The 13,822-nt window shown below is 36.5% G+C and overlaps 1 protein-coding gene across 1 annotated transcript in view; it reads left to right on the forward strand.

Annotated features, from left to right (window-relative positions):
• Window positions 1-13,822, forward strand: part of pard6a (par-6 family cell polarity regulator alpha) — a 31,648-nt gene that overhangs the window by 13,349 nt on the left and 4,477 nt on the right. The window lies entirely within an intron of this gene.

Here is a 13,822-nt window from a genome sequence, read left to right on the forward strand (position 1 = left end):
TTTAACTGTCAAAGCTCTCTAGGTTTTCTCTCCACGTTGAGAACGCATGGCTAATAAGACAGGCACTTCAAGAGAGACCCCAGCGCCTAGAGATGTTTTTTTTTGTTGGCTGTCACACCTCAAGAGTGCACAGAGGAAGATGTGTGTGTGCGACTATATTGAATTCAAGAGAAACTCTGTGTCTTATTAGTAACTGGCACTGTCTATAGGCAGAAACCCCTTTGAAGCAAAATAACTTTCTGTACTATCTCCCTTTTCTCAAACATCTTGGTTGAATGAGTCGAGTGTGTGGCAGTGTGTCCTCAGCTAATAAGTGAGGAGAATCATATGTGGCAAGCAGGTGTAAATCCCATCAGCTTTATTGCTGGTTTTAGAAGGAAGCGGAAGAATGGGAAGGATATTTCCCCACATGCCCATTCTGTGCACAATGATCTGAGGATTCAGCAGCTGTTCTGCACCTTAGGGTGTGTGTGTGTGTGTGTGTGTTTTCATGCCTGCACTTGTTTATGCTTAATGACTTCCCTATGTATAGTACACAGGGTTATCTGGATGGCATGTTGACGTACCATGCTGTTTTTGTTTTGACATCTTGGATGATATGGAAACATCATCTGAACAGTTACCATCAAAAATAATCCATTTGCACTGTGCTGCTTTGAAAGTGCTCCAAAAAAGAGTCATGAAAACCAGATGACCGAAAAGAAAGCGATCCAGTGGAAAGAAAGATACTGTAACATGTTTTGTATTTCAACACTGTTTCATACTTATCACATTGTCTTTGTTTCCTGTTGTAAGGACATTTGAAGGAAGTTCACCCAAATGAAAGTTCTGTCATTTATTTTCGCACCCTCAAGTCGTTCCAAAACTGTATGTTACAATTTTTCCTTGAAAAACAAAGGGAGAAATGTTGAAGCACTTTACGTTCAAGGACAGTTCATATTGACCTAAGCTGTCAAGCTTCAAATAGGTCTAAATCAGTGGCGGCTATAGTGCCTTTTAAAATAGAGGAGGCACACAAGATTTTAGCAGCCAGATCCCCTCCTAATGATTTTTTTTTTTTTACTGCTTTAAAATGGGTTTTTTTGTCAGTTTCTTTTTTGCCTTCTTTTCCAGCCTATCACTTGAAGCAAAAATCCATCCTTCTGTCTTTAAATGTCCGTTCGGGCGTTTAGTGAAGCTGATTGTTGGAGCCTATATCTTAGCTTAGCCTATAGATGTGGGGTCTTGCTTCATTTTTAATTTGTAGCTGTTGTTCGAATGGTGGTTTGATAAATTCGTTTACGATCAAATATTCAATACCTTCTCTACTCTCCATACGTAGTTGGTACATCAGCGGTAGCAGTTCAAACGAATATCACGTAATTTACGTCTCTTCGTTGATTGGTTGATATACCAAGGAAGGCTAGCCTCCTCTGCCATGTTACTTTTCTAAACACTCCTCATCGCTGAAAGCGAAATACTCTGGTGATTGGCAAAAAAATATTTACCAACAGTGGCACAAGTCCCCAGCTATGGATTTGCCTCCCCCTCCCCTTCTTTATCCCCTCAGACTCGCGTTTCACAGATTCGGCACATTCGGGGAAGAGCGCGGTGGTTACACAGAAATTATAATCAATAAAAACACATTCTGAGACATGAAATGAATAACTGAATTTTGTTAACATTAAATCGTCCTTCTCCCATTTCCACCTCAATATTTTGGCCTCCCCTGACGAGCCGCCACTGGTCAAAATAACACCTTAAAAGGACCATAAAACAAGTCCAACTAGTTCAAATTGTGTGCTATATTAGAAGTCTATAGGATAGCTTTATGCAATTAACAGAAAGAAAATGTAGTTTTAGTCACAATTTAATTTAATGTTTCAATTCAAATGTTGAATTGAACATCAAACCTGGTGCAATGCATTGATGTCATTGTAAAAAGCATATAATAATACTTTTATTCAGCAAAGATGCATTAAATTGATCAAAAGTGACAGTAAAGACTTCTACATTGTTACAAACGTTTTCTATTTCAAATAAATGCTGTTCTTTTGAAAGTTCTATTTATCTAAGAATGCTGGGATGCTAGGGATGCTCCGATCTATCAGTATCAGCCAATAATCACATTCTATGATTTATGTGTTAATGTCAAGCCCTGGTTATTATGTTAAGCATGAAAAAAATAGAAAAGTAAATCAATAAATTTCATCACTTTTTCTGGGGGTTTCTCATCAGTGTTGTAACATAAGATCCTCCAAATCTATTTTCTTCACAATTTGAAAGTTTTCTATGAGACTATGTACAGTACTTGATACCTTGAGTTACTAAAAGTAAGCCATTACTTGTATGCCACCTGAAATCATGTGAAATCATTAAAATGCCTTCAGGGTGTAAGGGGTTAACAGAGACAGAGAGCTGACTTATCACATATATAAAGCTTGAAGGATCGGGATCGGGATTAACATCGGCTGATCATGATGACAAGAAATCGGTGGTCGTATTGGCTCCAAAAATCCGTATCGGAGCATCTCTAATTTCTAAAGCATCATTTGACACTAAAGCCTGGAGTATTTTACTGGAGTATTGGAGTAAATTAAAATTGTAATACCTTTTCACAATGTTACTGTTTTTACTAATGCAGGATGAGCATAACATACAACTTCCAAAAACATAAAAAGATATTTCCGACCCCAACATTTTGAACGGTAGTGTAGCTCCACGGCAGAGAACTATGGTAGATATCAAGAATTTCGTCAATTTTGGTCAGTTTCTCCCATAAAGTTAGCATATAGCTTCAGAAAAGTTAGTCTTATAGACCATTTTTTGGAAACTTTTTGACATTCCCATTCCCCATTCACTTTTATATTGAAAAGCGAGTCCAGGGTATTCTTCAAAAATTCCCCTGTTGTGTTCCACAGAAGAAAGAAACATGAGGAAGAGGAAGTATTTTGGGTGAACTCGTCCTTTTAAGAGCCAAATCTACAGCCATGAGAGGTGATCAGTCCAATATTTACATTTGTTTTATCAGTGCACATCTGCTTTACTGTTCCCGACAGGTCAGTAGCCGGTACAGGTATGATGCCAAGACAATCAAAGAGCAAATGAAAGCACAAAGGCAGGTTTGAGATGGATTTACCGGTCTCCTCCACAAGTGGCTATCATACCGTAGTGAAGAACAGAGAGCGAGACAAACACTGGGGAGATTCCGTGACAGAGATTACATTGCTTCCATTTTTAACTGAGTACTTGCTAAACTGGTTGTGGCTAATGTTAGACTGGGTTCTGATAGTGACCACTCCCTGGATGACACGCATGTTGTTTTATAGGTTTATTTATAGGGCCATTTGTGAGACACTATGCAAAATTGTTAACAGAAAGTCAGGAATATGCATTACGTCAAAAAGTGAGAAAAAGCACAGAAATGTGTGAAACATAAGGGTGTGTGCTGCGCTCGAGAGAGACGGTGCAAAATAAAAAGAATGCTTGCTCGACCTTCCAGCTGTTGACATGCGGATTATGGAGAGAATGCGAGCTGTTCGTATAGTTGCTCTGTAGTCAGCGGTGTTGCTGGGAATAGCTGTTTATCATTCTTTCCATTCAGCATTTAGCAGTGCAAGCATCACCACATGAATGGTCCAGGAGAACATATGAGAAGACAAGAGGATCTCTCTATGTCAGTGTTATCTCATAAACAACAAAGATTGGAAGGGGAAGCTGTGTTTCCTCATCACCTCAAGGAGGAAGTCAGCATAGGAAGTACTTTTTGTTTGATTGGGAGAACTTCATTTTACTATTCCCTTTTTAGCTAAGTGGGAGAAGCAACACAAAAGCATGTGAATTCAGATTATTTTGTGTGTGTGTATGTCTGTAGTATCATATTTAGGATTACGGCACACAAAAAGAGAACATCTTGCTGTTTTCCAAGCTCCAAATTTGACAAAAAAAGTACACATCATAACAGTATCAGAAATGTACAGTAGTTGCCCCCACTTGAGGGTATATTTAGGTGCACTTTTGTTTAGTTGCTTTTTTAGCACATTTTTCTTCTTCTAGCCACAGCAAATACTACAATTAAATCAATTAATTGGAATACATTTTTAGTATGAGAAATTGTCTCTTCTCTATCAAATCAACATCAATTATGGAAGTACTGTAAATATACTCTACTATTCAAAAGTTTGGGATTAGTAAGAACGAAAGAAATTGACACTTTTATTCAGCAAGGATGCATTAAGTTGATCTAAATTGACAGGAAAGATATTTTTAATGTTACAAAAGATTTCTATTTTTTAAAAAATGAATCAAAGAATCATGAATTTTTTATCACGGTTTCCATAAAAATATTAAGCAGCACAACTGTTTTTTAACATTGATAATAATAATAAATGTTTCTTGAGCATCAAATCATCATATTATAATGATTTCTGAAGGATCATGTGACACTGAAGACTGGAGTAATAATGCTGAAAATTCAGCTTTGACATCACAGGAATAAATAACATTAATTAACATTAATAAATAATATTTCACAATATTACTGCTTTTACTTTATTTTTGATCAAATAAACGGGTAACACTACAAAATTAGTTGATATTAGTTATCTCTACATTAACATGACATGAACTAAGAATAAACAATACTTCTTCAGCATTTATTAATCTTAATGTTGACATTTACTAATACATTATTAAAATTAAACGTTGTTTTTGTTAACATTAGTTAATGCACTGTGAACTAACATGAACAAACAATGAAGAACTGGATTTTTATTTACTAACATTAACATAGATTAATAATATGTAACAAATATATTGCTCATGGTTAGTTCATGTTAGTTAATACATTAATGTTAACAAATGAAACCTTATTGTAAAGAGTTACCAGTAAATGCTTCTTTTTTTTTTTTTTTTTTTTCATATTAGCAATAGGCTACATTCACCAACTTTCACCTCTGAGGTCACTACAGGATCTGCAGAGGCACTAAACCCATCACTAGATAGGACTAAAATTAAATGTTATTAAATATATTACATGTTAGATAACAGAATGAAGAGGAATTCACTACATGGGCATGTTTGTCACTTTCGGTGGCATTTTTGCCCCAGAACCTGATTATACGTCAGCATAACAGAGAAGACTTGGAATGTAGGGCATGAGTCATATAGAATACTTTGTTACTTTATATTCTGTTCCATGGAAGACAAGTTTGAAAACCGATGAGTGTGAGTGAATGATAACAATTTTCTTTTCGGTGAGCTATTCCTAAATGTGAGCTGTATCTGTGTGTGTGTGTGTGCGTGTGTGTCAGCATTAATCATTTGGGATTAGCAGCCAGTTCTCATCAGCATATGAAGTAATCCCATCACCCAATAATTTTTATTTTATTTTTTAAACATTAGTCCCATAGTCATTAGTTCCTGATTCTGAGCTCACGTACACTGCACTCACACTGTAAAAACACTTTATTGCAAGTTAAAGTATACACTACCTCTCAAAAGTTTTTTGTTGTTGTTGTTTTGTTTTTTGTTGCAACAAATGAATCCCTTTTATTCAGCAAGAATGCATTAAGTTGATCAAAATTTACAGGAAAGACATTTATTAATTTCTATTCATCAAAGAGTCCTGGATTTTTTTTAAATAATGGTTTCCATTTCTGAAGGATCATGTGACACTAAAGACTGGAGTAGTGATGCTGAAAATTCAGCTTTGACATCACATGAATAAACAATTAAAAGTTATTTTAAATTGCAATAATATTTCACAATATTACTGTCGTTTTGCATAAGAGTAGTCTTTCAAAAGCATTAAAAAAAAAGTACTGACCCTAAATTTTGAACAGTGGTGTATGTGAGCATTAATTATGAATTCATGATTGTTATGTTGTAACGGTTTGTGTGTTTCTCAGAGCATGCTGAAATCAGTGGCTAATTATTTCTGTTATTATTTGGGATCAAAAAACATGCTGAACGCACAAGTGTGGCTGTGTCTGTAAGTGTCGCAGTGTTCACTTCTAAGTTTGATCGGATCTTAAACTCTTAAGCACGTGTGGCAGTGCCGTTGTCGTGGTGACCATATGGCTAAGGGTTAGTCTCCAGATGGTGGTAACAGAGGATGAGGTCAGACAGTCAGGACCCTGCACATGTACCAGTTGTGTGTGTGTGTGTATGAGAGAGCAGTGAACTTCAGACAGCCACACCCAAACAAAGCCATAGGCACACTACTAAATGATGGGGTGGAAGTACATGGGACAGATGCAGAACTAGACAAACATCCTACATCAGACATTGACAGAAGATGATAACATTTAAGCCTGTTTCTCACTGGTGAGCAGAGCCTATTCATTTCAGTGCCCATATTAATACAGGTCACAGTAATCTCACTTCCCACATAAACCGAATGATGCTGTGTAGCAGAAGCATTGGTACAAGCAGAGTTTTGTGCGTTGAATCTGTTTTTGTTATCTGTACTGCGCTGTACTTAGCAGAAAAGGTGTTGAAAATGCACTTATGAAGAAGACATCGCTTGAAAATATATTTACAGCAGTAAAAGAGTAAAAAAAAAAACGATTTTCTTTTTTTAGCACAAACGGAAAGCGATACTTCTCTGTCACTAGGCCATGAGGGTAATAAGATCCAGATCCACGTGACAGTGTCACCTGCCTTCCTCTAACAGCATCAGGTGTCTGGTCCTCTGTGCTCTCCAGCTGCCACCCTGTTTTATTCCTCTTGACAAGCTTGTCCACCTGTGCTTTGTTCCTGCCTGAAGTCTACAGAGAGACTGACAGAGGCAACACTGTCCAGAACCCTGGCTAATGGACTGTGCTGAAGGCCACACCGCATCTTTTGAGGTTTGGTAATGGACAAGAGTCAGTACTTGGGCTGTCAATTTAATGTTTATTTAGTACAATTATATAGTAAAATAGTATAGTAATAGTAAAAATTGTATACATTTAATTTATAGAGTGTATATATGGCAATAATTTGTATTTAACAAATTAAATAACAATAATAATACTAATAAAAACAGTTACTAATAATTAAAATACTAATAACTGAGTTCATTTAATAAAGAATTACCATATCTAATTCTATATAATTAATGTATAATAAATTAAATGAAATAATTATACATTATTATATATCATATATAATTTATTATATATATGATTTAATATTAATGTTCAATTATTATAGTTTATATAGTGTAATTGATTAACACACACACACACACACACACACACACACACACACACACACACACACACACACACACACACACACACACACACACACACACACACACACACACACACACACACACACACACACACACACACACACACACACACACACACACACACACACACACACACACACACACACACACACACACACACACACACACACACACACACACACACACACACACACACACACACACACACACACACACACTACATTAAATGACAATAATAATACAAATAATTGTTTAATTTAAAACATTAAATTGATAGTTTAGTAATTAATTGGAATATCAATAAAATATGTATATAATTAATTAAATTAAATAATTATACATGATTATATTTATTTAAAAAAAAGATATGTATGTATGTATGCATATATATATATATATATATATATATATATATATATATATATATATATATATATATATATATATATATGCATATATATATATATATATATATATGCATATATATATATGTATATATGCGTATGTTTATATATATATATATATATATATGCATATATATATATATATATATGCATATATATATATATGCATATATATATATATATATGCATATATATATATGTATATATGCGTATGTTTATATATATATGTATGTATATATGCGTATGTATATATGCATGCATATATATATATATATATATATATATATATATATATTAATAATAATAATAATAATAATAATAATAATAATAATAAATATATATGTATGTATATGTGTGTGTGTATATGCATATATGATTTCATAATATATTGTTAATATATACATATATTATGATTTCATTTATTTACTTATTTATAACTTATTTGATTAAAACGTTTAATTGTTTGACAGCCCTACATTTGCATTATAATAAAAGTTACTTTCTCTAACAGAATTAACACGTTAAATTGAATTCAATTCATATTGCCATACATTGACTCAATGCAGGTCCAATATCACATCAAAACCTCAAACACACAGCAGCCATTCTCTGCTGGTGAGAGACACTCCACGTTCAGCATGATATATGACTCTGCTAATAACCTACCAATGTCCTGTGTAGGATCGCAGTCAATAAGCTGTCCAGCCCTGCCATAACACCACATTATTAGGTGTTAACGCTGGGTAAATAAGCTCCCCTATACTATATAACACACAGCCCGGAGGCAGCATCATGAGTCAATAAGCTATCCTGTTCTACAATAATATACTTCACCAAGGAACCGGAGAGGAAGTAATGATGTTCTGACATTGGTTGGAAAAGAATTGAGGTTTTGTTGAACAGTTCTTCTACGTTAATGTTGTTTTCCTTACAAGACGTGAATGTACTATTGGTACCATATTGTACATTGTCATGCACTCTTAATATAGGGAGTATTATTGAGACTGAATAATGCAAAAATACTTAATAGTGAACATTATTTTTCACTCTGTGGCGGAAACAAGCTTCGATAGGAAACTGCATCTGAACGTAAAGCTGGACTGAAAAATAGACTAAAAAAAAATAAGATTTAGTCTATTAATACGATTAACATATGTTACTTTACTATGGCACTTGTTGAACTTCAGACATTGTGTATTTAGATACTACGTATCTGTCTTGTCCGCACAACCCTTCCCCAGTGCGCTGTCTGAGGAAGTCTCTAAAGTCTCTCAGTATCTTTGTAATCCAGAAAGCAATGTTCACAAAGCCCTGCTCAGTCTGTGCCTGGAGGCCTCAGACACCTGGCAGGAGTTTTGATGTTTTATTGTATTTTTCAGGTGAGTGTGCTTGTGAAAAACTTTCCCTGCAGTCTGGTGTTTGGGTTTTGGTTTATGCTTGCACCTTTCTATCCACTATGGTTTAGACATGAGGTTTATTCTAAATAAGACAAATACATGTTATTTTTTCCGGTGTTGCCTGAGAAAGAAAATGTCTTTGTCTCCTCCTGTCTAATTGGTAATCCTAGCTGCTTTCTCCTTCAGACTAGAATAATCTGATAAAGCTTCAGTGATGTTGTTACTCTGACAGGTCTGACTCAGAGCTCAGCATCACGATCTGAATCCAACTAAAACTATACATATAGTATCGCAGCAGTGCATGGTTGCTTTGGAAACAGGTTGATGATTAGTAGGGTCATTTGATTACCCATATTGGGGTCATATATTAATCTAGTTAATCTGGTTTCACACTAATTTAAAGGGATAGTTCACAAAAAAATTGTCATCATTTATTCACCCTCATGTCGTTCCAAACCCGTAAGACTTTCATTCATATTCAGAACACAAATGAAGATCTTTTTGAAGATTCCAGAGACAAATAATTTGTCTGTCCACACTCGACGCGACTGCGTGATACGTCGAAATCAATCAAAACCCACAGACAATCAGAACAGCGTGTGGGCGGAGTCTCGCGGCAAGTGCACAGCACCAGAGAGAAATCTTGACGCAATCGCAAGAAAATGGATGAGTAGGCTATATAATCAAAAACTCTGATTAACATGGAAAAGATACCTTTTATCGCGCATCGTCGCGTCAAAGCCCGTCTACGGAAAGCCTGTTCACTCCAATGCCCTATTAAGTCCTATTGGTTGTAGTTCCAATCAGAGTTCCACTGGAGGCGCTCGCCATAAGTGCAAAATGAATGGGAGTCTAGGGGCTAGACGGCTAAATTTGTCTCCTTCACCCGATTGCCGTTGAGAAATCTCAGATTTGATTGTAGGTTTTGCAAGTTCAACATGGGTTATAGATCGAAAGTTGAATGAACAAGTATTTATTTCTTTTCGATTTCTTACAGGTTGAGTTGTTGTTGCCCATAACACGCTAGCATTCTGCTATTGACATTTCGAAAGACTTTTTAAAGCAAATAAGTGACTCTAAAAAAATCTAACACCAAGCAATGTGTAATTTCTTTGCATCCCCTTTTGAAAACAACATTCAAATTACTAGACAAAAAATTATATCCTAAGAAAAGTGGATTTTGAGCGGTATAGCTCCATAGACCTCCATTCATTCTGCACTCGTCATGTGAGCGCCCTCATATGGAACAAGAGTGGAACTGCAACCGGAAGTTGAGTGGCACTTCTCCCCTCATTAGACTTTCTCTGGTTGCGTGTAGTTAGGACACGTGTAATAGACGAGAATGAACCTCATTGGTTCTTATGGAGGCTCAAATGTGATGCATAACACGAGAACAAACCTCACTGGTTCTTGCAGAAGCTCAAATGTGATGCATAACACGAGAATGAACCTCACTGGTTCTTGCAGAAGCTCAAATGTGATGCATAACACGAGAATGAACCTCACTGGTTCTCGCACATCAAGCAAACATGCTTGAGCTTCTGTTTACCACAACTGATGTGTGAGTTGATGAATGTTTATATGTAAATGAAAGCCTAAATTCGATCCGTTCATCATATAAAGCGATTGTGTCTAGTTTTTCATGCAAACCGTGCCGTTTTGAGCTAAACTGCCAGTGTGAAAGCACCCTGAGATGGTTACAAAGGAGAGCAAGTGGGTTTTCAGTGTTAGTCTCAATATATGTGTCAAAGCTCCAGAATAAAATTAAAGTTTTAGGATTTTAGTTAAACAGATAAAGATGGTTGTTCAGAAGTGGTTTAATTCCCATTGGATACTTTTATTGTAGTAATCCCAACTGTATTTGTGCTACTGACTGAGTCTGATTCAAACCGCTTACTCGCATACAAGTTCAAGATCTTTTTAACTGTCTCATTAAAAAGAATCGGCTCATAAGAGTCATTTGTTCACAAATTGGACATCACAGCTCTCACTGTGTTCATAACTAACCGCAGCTCACAAGACGATAACAGACGGACACAAATGCATATGAATGTCCACAAGCTTGTACCGACTGTCTAGAATGTGAATCATTGTCACAAAGTCTTTTTTTTTTCACATTTGCAAACATTTTAGTCGCAGTCAGGAGCTTTGAATATATTGTTTGAGTGAGGATGTGTACGTGTGTGGGAGACGGGATGGCATCTCTTAATCATCCTTGAGATGCATTAGCTTCTGATCTCTAAGCGATGCATCACGTCATTTTGTTAATTAGTAATGTTTACAAGATTACACAATTCACTGACCTAATCTACACGTACACACCCACATGTAAATTAGCACTTTAGCTGTACGTCTTAACACATAATGCGCAGTTTGGAGGCAGGGCTGGGAGTTAGCGTGGTCATATTAACCATGAGCGTTGTTGGACCTGCTGGAGACCCTCAGGCCAGCCCGTTATCCCCATCTCTGGCAGGACCCCTCTCCCTGGGTAACTCTCTCGCTCTCCAGCCCGTGAGCAGGTTTAATAACAGAAACTGTCCTGATCTCAGTGGGGGTCCAGACACCAGACTAATGTAGTGAGACAGGGAGAGGGGCGGTGTGCCTTGCATACTATATGAGTTGCATACAGTGTTCATAAATATAGCCATGCACAGGCGGTCATGTGCAATGGACCATACTGTCTGCGCTCAGGCAAAATGTTTACATTTTTACAATATTTACACATTTATGCAGATTAAATATGAGGTCACACAAACACACATTATGGCTTGTGCATCTCTATTGTTTTTGCCTTGTGTAGAGTGTCGTATTCTCCATATGAGCACAGGGGTCAGAGTTCACCGCCCATCACCCCATCCACATGCAGGCCCCTGCGGCCTGATGGTAATTAATTAATGTGAGCTGGTAATCTACTGTTTGTGGCTCTTAAGACAAACCTGGGCCTGTAGTCAAACAGACTAATTAATATAATCCCCATCATGTGATCTCCTCTAGCGGTGCATGCTGGGCCGTTTCTTTCAGATGGGTCACAGATGGTTTGAAATGGTATTGAACCAAGTTGTTGGAGATTGTAAGGGATGCATTGCATATATGTTTTTAATATTCCACTAAGCTTTGTACTGCTATCAAGCTGAACTTTGTACACTTTTCGTGCTATTTCTTTTTAAAGTGAATATATTTATGATTTTTGCCTGGCAGATGATAAAATGAGTGAAAAACAATCCTACAAACTTGGAACCGGAAGGGACCGAAGACATGTTTCGTGACCAGAATGTCTTTTGCAAGGTTTCAATCCACCAGTGTAATTGTTAACTAAAACGCAAACTAAAAATTGTTTTCGTTAATTGAAATAAAGCCGAAATAAAATATAAATACATTTTAAAAACCTACAAAAATCTAGAAACTAAAAAAAGAGAAATGTTGCCTTAGCAAATAACTGAAATAAAGTGTTTTAAGCACTAAAATTATTAGAACTAAAATTTAAATTAAAAAAAAATAAAGCAATTAAAGTAAGGCAATTGACAAATTAAGTGAAAACTAAAAGTATAAAAATAAAAGCTAATTAAAAATAACACTGCCATCGACACATTTTTATGGAAATTTTGGGATATTGCATATAAAAAATGCTAGATGAACACACCAAGGTACAAATAAGATTTCCAAACTGTACATAAAGGTATACGCTCACTTAAGATGGATACATTTTTTTTCCTAAGGAGACGCTTTTAAGATGCTTTTCCAGCGTGGGGCCAAACCTTTCTCATTGCTTAACCGTTCCATTCCGTGCCGATCCGGCCCTGCTGGTGCGGATATGGTTTCATTTTCCATTGTGGGACTGATAACAGCTCTTTATACAAATGCAACACGGTAATGCAAGATTTTACAGACAATATGAAATAGCATAATGGGGGATGATCAGATATTTCTTTCAATTTTATTATTAACTGTTAACTTATCTCAAATAGCATGCTTGGCCTGCTACAGAGAAACTGGCAACAGACAAGTGAGTGACCAATTGTGAGTGGCAACATCACTACACGCCAACCATGTTGGGAATTGCGGGCTGAGAACGGTTTATAATCGTGTCGCGCCGAACCAAGCTCAAGTGGAAATATAGCTGGACCCTAAAATCGTTCCTTCCATGCTATAAACATTGGGCCAGTAAGTAACCACCTAGCAACCGTGTAGCAATGCGCTAACAACCACCCCAAAATCTTCATAAAATGTAATAATCTAGAATGTTTGCTATTAGCCTGTAGAGCTAGATGAGCTCAATGCAGAAAACAGGCACACAGTTTAATGTTAGTCAGCAGACTGAGGGGAAGGTGTTGATGGCTTCTGCTATTTTACTCCCAGCAGGCTGTGCTCTCATAATCACAAAAAAATCCCTCTCCATGAAGACCCACGCTCAAAACCCCTGCTGCAGTTTAAAAATAACCAAAAACATTCTCTCTGCTGACGCATGTTACCTCCCACCAGATTCCAGTCAGGAGGGCCCTCTGTTCTCTGTTACCTGCTCATCGGCTAAAACGAGCCTTGTTTTTTTCCATTTTTCTAGTCTGACATATCAGCTGTGATTGTTTGGATCTTTTGAACGGTGAATATTATGTGTGGGGAGAGAGGCTTTGATTAATCTGCCTTTTAATCTGATTCCATCTCGTGACCCTTGACCTATTGCAAGTGCCTTGGACAGATTTATTACAATCCTTGTTTGTTCATCCATCCATTTCTGCCACTCGGTTTTTATTATGATATGGTCACTCCCCCCACTATATTCCTCTATATTAACATTCAGCAATCAA

This window comes from Scardinius erythrophthalmus (genome assembly GCF_964197995.2).
Source record: "Scardinius erythrophthalmus genome assembly, chromosome: 8".
In the NCBI taxonomy this organism is placed as follows: Eukaryota; Metazoa; Chordata; class Actinopteri; order Cypriniformes; family Leuciscidae; genus Scardinius; species Scardinius erythrophthalmus.